Below are 8,633 nucleotides of genomic sequence, written 5' to 3'. Positions count from 1 at the left end.
GGTTGTCCTTTACCTTCTCTACTTGTCCCAAAAGGAGTACATACTCAGAGTACTTGAGCAATTCCATATGCAAGATAGTAAGCCTATTGGTTGTCCTTTACCTTCTCATGTGAAGGTTAGTTAGGCTGATTATTCACAGTCGAACAATGAGAGAGCTGAGATGGACAAGGTTACATATGCATCCATAATGGACAATTTGATGTATGGCATGATAGCTACTCATCGTAACATAGCATTTGCAATGGGAGTTGTGGCACCTTATATGGCTACACCTAGCACTCAACATTGGAGTTCTATGAAGGGTATCATGAGATACCTTAAAGACACTGCATATATACACATTTTCTATGGTTGCTAGGATACATGGGTCATGGGTTACACTAACTTAGATTACATAGGACATGCAACTATAGGAAGTTCATCTCTAGGTATGTCTCTACCTCTGCTAGAGGTGCTATCACTTGGATGTCCAAGGTGTAAGCATGGCCTTATCTACTATCGAGGGTGAGTACATTGCATCCACTTAGGCTTGCAAGGAGGCCCTATGGTTAGGCCATTTGGTTGAAAATCTTGGTATGACTATGACTCCTACACTACATTTGGACTCAAAGAGTGCCATTTAGTTGGCTTATAATTTGGTCTTTCATGTGAAGAAAAAGCACATTGAGGTGTTCTATCACTTCATCAGAGATGTAGTAGAGTAGAAATTGTCCATCTCAGCCCAAGATAGAAAAGACCCAAAAAGTTGGAAATGGAAGAGGGCCCAAGGCAAGAAAAGCAGAAAAGAAAGGCAAGCTCAAAAAAATTTAGGAAAAGTTGTTATGCAAAAGAAAGTGCACCAAATATTCTAGCAAAAGAAAGTGTTGGGGATGCATTGTAATTCATTTTGTAAAAGAGCATCAAGCTCCCTCCTGTGCAATCTGTACATGTAGATGGGCACGGAAGAAAGAATCGTGAAAGGAGGGAAGAAATAATTCTTTCTATGCTTTTAATTCATCTGCAGTCACGGAGGAATACCCAGCTTTGGCTCCTTTTCTTCACGTGAAACAAGCTCATAAAGGCCCTTTCCAATGAGGAAGTTCGTCACACGGAACTTCCATGAAGGGTAGTTGTTCTTTTCAAGCTTCTCAATAATGGGATTTCCACTATTCTCTGCCGTTATCACAAAAAGGACACAACACAGCAAATTAGTCCTCTGTAGCATTTCACAACAAGTGCACAACAATACACCAAGCAACCTTTTTCACTGATTGCTCAATAGTACATGTCATCTGCAACCTGTTTGTAAATGAATCTTATGTTTGCTTCTTGGAAAGCACCTCAAAAATTACAGTTTCGAAATCTGTAACCTATGCACCCACTTTCAGTCAATACAGCCAAAATCACAGTGTACCCTGAAACTGTTGTCTGCAACATTGCGGCTCTAAAAAACAGGGCCTGAAACGGCCTTAGATGCCAAAAAGAATTGCAATAACTCCTTTAGGGGGTTTTTGTTGAGATATTGAGCTCCACTCATGATATGCCAGGGTGACCGTTGTGCATTTATGTCACCGACATGTTAGTTGCAGATGCGGTTGGTACATCGCCCATGAATAATAGCTAGATGACAGCTATCCTTATCTACTTTAGTTCGTGGATCAGTTAGTATGCTACCTTAGTTAGTTGAGTTTGGTTTGAGACTCATATATAGGGTTCTTCTATTTCTTTGTACTTGACTCCTTTTTGGCTTACACAACTAAGAAGAGGAAAACTTTTTTCAGCCTCCACCTCTGTGTGTATTCCCCCATTGTGCAAGCAAAAAAGCTACAAGTGAGACTCCTTCCTTCTCTCCCACAATCTTGACATGGTATCAGAGCCAGGTTCGTGGTAAGGAGCTCAAGAAAGCAAGCCAAGCTCGTGGTGTTCTGGTAAGAGGAGCAGTGTTGCTTTCATTTTTTCTGTTTTGGGAGCAGATCTCTGCAGGCAGCATAGCCGAAAATTGCAATAGTGCATTGTCTCAGGTAGAGACGCCCTTCGCGGTGAAGCAAGAGGGCAGTATATGCTGCGGGAAAGGGCTCTAAAGCCCTCGGCGACCTTGTTTTTTTTATTTGAGGCCATTTCGGGGCCTGTTTTGGAGGCGGAAGTTTTCTATACGCACTCAGGAAAAGGCCCTGTTTTATGCTGTGCGACCACTGTTCTACAGGTCGGTGAAAAGTTACCATAGAAATTGCATCGTATGCTTGTGTGCAGAGACATTGGGAGTTACAAAATCATCCTTGGTTCCTGTTTATGCAAAATCGTCACTAGGAAGTGACTGTGTGGCCAAATACCACTTTCGCCAGTTTTGCATATTTGCCCTTGTGAGGGTGAAGCTGTGTTTTTTGCAGTGACAGAATTTTTTGCAGTGTTCTGTAATGGCGTCTGATTCTCTTTCACAGATTGTCACTGAAAAGCTTGACAACAACTTCCAAGCATGGAAGTTTAGAATGACGAATTTCCTTATGGGAAAAGGATATTGGGAGTTTGTTGCAGGAAATGAAGAAGAACCAGTTCTTCCTGATGTTCCCAATCAACAGCAAATGCAAGCATTTAAAGCATGGCATGAGGGAGCCAGGAAAGTTATGTATTGACTGTCTATCAACATTTCAGACTCTATGATTGTGCATATTCAGGATGCAAGTACGCCAAAGGAGGCATGGGATTCTTTGTCAAAAATGTATAGCACAAATACGCAAGCCAGGAAAATGCAGCTCAAGCAAGAGTTGCACAATGTGCAAAGAGAAAGTATGAGCATCAATGACTACCACATGAAGGTGAAGAAGATTGCAGATGCACTTGCTTCCATTGGGTCGCCAGTGGAAGATGATGATTTAGTCTCAGTGACCTTGAATGGTCTAGGAAAGGATTATTCACAATTCCGAACATCCATTTCCGTCCGTGAAAGATTTCCTGATTTTGAGGAGTTGATTGCTCTTCTAATTTCTGAGGAGCAAAGAAATGGTGGTGCATCTTCTTCAGGAGGAACTTCAAAAGAAGCTGTCTTCTACTCAAATGCTGGAAGAGGTAGAGGCAGAGGTAGAGGAGGCCGATTTGGAGGCCATGGTAGAAATCAAATATGCAGCAAACTCAAGAAAACCAGTCCTATGGAGGAGGACGTGGTAACTCTAGAGGCAGGGGGAGCCAAAGAGGTTGTGGTGGATTGCAAAGAGGCCAAAATGCAAACAGTAATGTTGAATGCTACTACTGTGGTAAAATGGGTCATATGGCTAAAGACTGCTATAAAAAGCAGAATGACATCATGAATGGAAAACTGCAACAAGGAAATTATGCATCTTCTAGTAGACATGGTGATGACAGAAATGAGCATTTTTTTATGGTGCAGCACATGAACAATTCTGTGACAAGTGCAGAAGAAAGCAACGATGTGTGGTATGTTGACTCAAGTCCATCAAACCACATGACAGGTCATGCAGAATGGATGGAGGATGCAAGGAAAATGGAAAAACCAGGATTTGTGGAGACTGGTGATGATACTGCACATCCTATTGTGCAGATTGGAAAAATTCCTTTGTCTATGCAGGATGGGAAAAAGAAATACCTGTCCGATGTATTTCATGTCCCGAATATCACCAAGAATCTGGTTTCTGTTGGTCAAATGGTTGAGCAGGGCTTACAGGTCAGATTTAATCCTCATGGATGCTTTGTTGAGGATATGAAAAATAAAGGTCGCTTGATAGCAAAAGGAAAGAAGAAGGGCAGAATGTTTACATTGGATGCAGACATGTCTGAATTGAGTGCAACAATGTTTGCACATGGGACCAGTGTAGTTGCAGATATTGATATCTGGCATAAACGCATTGGTCATGTTAATGTACAGCGACTTAAATCAATGTATGCCCAAAATATTGTTGCAGGATTGCCTAAATTCAAGGTTGCAGAAATGCATAAGGTATGTGAAGCCTATCAGTTTGGAAAACAGGCAAGGAAACCATTTCCTAGACATGTTCAAGAGAGTAAGAAGCCATTGGAATTAATCCACTCTGATGTGTGGACTACTAAAGCTGCATCTCTTGGAGGCTGTCATTATTTTATCACTTTTATTGATGATTATAGCAGAAAAGTTTGGGTGTATTTTATGAAAAAGAAAAGTGAATTTTTTGGGAATTTCAAAACTCTTAAAGCTATGGTTGAAAAAGAAACAGGTCTGTAAATAAAATGCCTAAGGTCAGATGGAGGGGAGAGTACCTCTCAAATGAGTTTGCAAGGTTCCTGCAAGAGCATGGCATAAAGCAGCAATATTCATGCAGTCATATCCCACAGCAAAATGGAATTGCAGAAAGGAAAAACAGGCATATTGGAGAGGTATCTCGTGCCATGCTCAATGAAAAAGACTTGCCAGATTTTTACTGGGCTGAAGCAGTTGCTACAGCAGTTTACATAATGAATAGGACTCCCACTGCAGCAATACATGGGATGACTCCAGAGGAGAGGTATACTGGTAGGAAACCAGATATTTCTCATTTGAAAATTTTTGGTTGCATTGCCTATGTTCATGTGCCAGATGAGTTGAGATCCAAGTTGGATCCAAAAGCTGAGAAGGTTACTCTTTGCAGCAGAAAGGGTATAGATGCTATAACCCTTCTACTCGTAAGTTTACACTGAAGATGTTGTTTTTGATAAGATGAGTAGCTGGTATAAACCAGTAAATGTGATTGATGATGTAGATGCACAAAATGGTAATGCTGCACAGAATTCACTGCAGCAGTCACAAAATATTAGTGGACCTGGAGCGTCCTCTAGCAGTGGTTCACATTCTTCGCCATGGACAAGCAGATTGAGATCAGGAGAATCTTCTCAAAGCAATGTAGATAGTGGTATGCAGGTATCACGAAAAGGAAAAGAGAAGGTAGATCCGCCCATGTTTGATGTGAATGTAGGTCACTCTTATGTGGATGGTGAATCCAGTGGCTCAGAATAGAGCATTGATGATGAGTTGGGTATTCCTTCTATTGTTACACCTGGAGTAAGGAAGACCAGGGATGTTTTGAGAGTACCTGGGAGTGAACCTACTTTGCGCAGGTCTACCAGAGTTAGGTATCCTGTGGATAGGCTGAAATATGATGGATTTACAGCCATTCACTATGCATATATGGTCAAAGTGATACAGGAACCAGAACCCACTTCTTTTGAGCAAGCCATGGGAAAAGAAAAATGGGAGAAAGCCATGGATGAAGAAATGGATGCCTTGGAAGCAAATGCTACATGGGAATTGGTACCTTTGCCTAAAGGTAAGAATGCAATTGGCTGTAAGTGGGTTTATAAGGTGAAGCACAATGCAGATGGTTCTATGAACAGATACAAGGCAAGATTAGTAGTCAAGGGGTATGCACAAACATATGGCATTGACTATGAAGAAACATTCAGTCCAGTTGCAAGGATGGCAACCGTAAGAGCAGTCATTGCTATAGCTACATCAAAGGAATGGTCTTTACATCAGATGGATGTAAAGAATGCATTCTTGCATGGTGACTTGCAAGAAGAGGTCTATATGGAGCAGCCACCAGGTTATGTGCATGTTGTTCATCCTGAGTTTGTTTGCAGGTTGAAGAAAGCCTTGTATGGCTTGAAGCAAGCACCTAGAGCATGGTCTGACAAGATAGGACAATATCTTGTCACTATTGGCTTTCAGATTTCCAAGGCAGATTTCTCACTTTATGTGAGAAAAACAGAGAAAGGTATTATGCTACTTGTCATTTATGTTGATGATTTGATTATGACATGTGACAACGATGAAGATATCCTTCATGTGAAAATGCTATTGAAGCAGAAATTTGAGATGAAGGATTTGGGAGAGCTGCGTTATTTCTTGGGCATTGAGGTGATTAGATCACCAAGTGGGATACAGCTCTTGCAGAGGCAGTATGGATTGGACATGCTGTCCAAATATGGGATGACAGGCTGTAAGCCTATTTCAGTTCCTTTGGAGCAGAATGTGAAGCTGAGCGCAGATGCAGGTGAGCTTCTGGAAGATCCTATTATGTACAGACGCATAGTAGGAAGTTTGATTTATATGACTATTACCAGGCTAGATTTGAGCTATGCTGTTGGATTGGTAAGTCAATTTATGCAGGCTCCAAGGAAACCACATTTGGATGCGGTTAGACGCATACTCAGATATGTGAAGTCCACATTGCAGTATGGACTATTTTACGAGACTGGGGTTCAGATACAGTTGCACGGATACACTGATGCTGATTGGGCTGGTAGCATTTCTGATAGACGATCTACCAGTGGATATATGTTCTCTTTTGGGAGTGCTGCAGTCACTTGGAGCAGCAAGAAAGAGCCTACAGTTGCCTTGTCCAGCATAGAGGCTGAGTACAGGGGTGCAGCAATGGCTGCATGTGAGGTAGCTTGGTTGCATAAGCTACTTTATGATATGCATCAATCTACAGATGGGCCAGTTGTCATTTATTGTGACAACATGAGTAGTATACACTTGGCAAATAACCCAGTCTATCATGCTAAAACAAAGCACATTGAGGTGCATTATCACTATGTGCGGGAGAGGGTTTTACTAGGTCTTATTGATCTAGTTTATGTCAGCACAGAGGATCAGGTAGCTGACATATTTACGAAGGCATTGGGCGCAGAGAAGCTGCGCAAGTTCAGAGACCTGCTTGGTGTGCAGGAATTGGGATTGAGCTCGAGGGGGAGTGTTGAGATATCGAGCTCCACTCGTGATATGCCAGGGTGACCGTTGTGCATTTATGTCATCAACGTGTTAGTTGTAGATGCGATTGGTACACCGCCCATGAATAATAGCTAGATGACAGCTATCCTTATCTACTCTAGTTCGTAGATCAATTAGTATGCCACCTTAGTTAGTTGAGTTTGGTTTGAGACCCATATATAGGGTTCTTCTATTTCTTTGTACTTGACTCCTTTTTTGCTTACACAACTAAGAAGAGGAAAACTGTTTTCAGCCTCCACCTCTGTGTGTATTCCCCCATTGTGCAAGCAAGAAAGCTACAAGTGAGACTCCTTCCTTCTCTCCCACAATCTTGACAATTTTTTGCAAAATATACAAGTTAGTGGCCATGTGAGTATCATAATGACCACCAACGTGCTAAGTGTAAATGTGCAGACTCATCTAGCCAAGTGGTCCATCATCAATGTCCGCACGTGTTGAGCTTGCCATCTCAACAACTTTGTAGAGCTTGAAGAAGAGAATATCACCTTTGCAGCCTATAGGGTAGAACAAGCAATGATGATGACCATCATAAACATGTAGATAATTGCACTAAAAGAGGCCTTAAAGGTCAGGAAAGGAGAAGAGAGTCTAAAGTATTTTTACGATGAAGAAAGAGAGAACCACATGTCCCTAAAAAACATGTGCACCTTCAACTCCAAGGAAAACATACATCTAGATTTGGAAATAAAGGAGTTGAAGAGGCAAAGAGAAGAAGCAAGGACAGAGATGTAGGTAGCAAGGATCCAAAGAGATGAGGAGACCATGAAGAAGATGATGGAGTTGCATAACCAACTTCAATCAGCTCTGCACAAGCAAGACATACTAAGGGAACAAGTAGAATGTAAAAACCAAGAGCAGTGACACAAATGCATACCTTGTGGCGAGAACATGAGCATGTAATCACCACCCTAGCTTGGTACCAAAATCAAGGGCTAGAGCATATGAAAGAGAAAGTAAAGGAATAGGGGTAGCTAGGAACGAAGACAAAGTCAAAGATTTAGCTTACAAGCTAGCCATTCCAAGAGTGAATGCCGCTTAGCGGAAAAAAAAACCGTGGCTGTCGAGATAGGAATGCTCGAGCAACAACGCGCATTTTTTAGCATAGTGTTGAATGTCATGCAATCAAGAGAGGAAGAAACATTGGAACAAGTAAAAAGAAAACTAGAACTAGCAAGGAGGGTGCTACAACATGGACTCCATTCCAAGGCACCCAAGCCTAGCACCAGCTTGGGAGTAGAGGAGTAGTGGATCCACATAATCTTAGTAGCTCAACAAGAGCCAATGGATCTGGTCCAAGAAGAAGGGCCAAATTTTGAACCAGACCAATAAGAAGAAGAACAAGTGCAAGAAGAACCAAGCTGCCCTTTGCAATCACAAGGACAACCAAAAGAACAAGGAGGAAGCTAGGCCACCTAAACATATGGTGAAAATGAGGTAGAAATGCAGAGAGCAGGTGGAACTCTCCCATAGGAAGTTTCAAGCCAAGACACTACAAATTCCACATGTGGATATCCCACAAAGCAAGGAGTGCAACCTTGTCGATTGGAGCCAGGAACTTGCAATGTGGGAGCAATGGAAAAAATGTGGGTGCCCCTTTGAGTTCTCCTTCACCTTCCCTCACACATTTAATAGAGTATTATCTCCCAAGGTGGTGGAGGATGTCATTAAGCTTTCAACAAGGCTAGAAAGGAGACGTCTAGAGGAATTAACAAGACACCCCATGAGGTGGCTACAGGAACTTGCAGATCACTAGGAAGATAAGGTGGTGGAGGTACCTCAGAGGGTTGAGGGATATGAGACATAGTCTAGGTGGTGGAGGAACATCTTGGACTCTAGTTTAGAGACCTGGATCACTTTTTGTAGCACCCTACCACATGAATGGGATGATCCTACCTGCATG

Source organism: Lygodium microphyllum, chromosome 25 (assembly GCF_053477565.2).
Source record: "Lygodium microphyllum isolate KBCC chromosome 25, Lygodium_microphyllum_v1.1.10, whole genome shotgun sequence".
Taxonomy (NCBI): domain Eukaryota; kingdom Viridiplantae; phylum Streptophyta; class Polypodiopsida; order Schizaeales; family Lygodiaceae; genus Lygodium; species Lygodium microphyllum.
The sequence above is the reverse complement of the archived record's forward strand: the minus strand, read 5'-3'. Positions refer to the sequence as shown.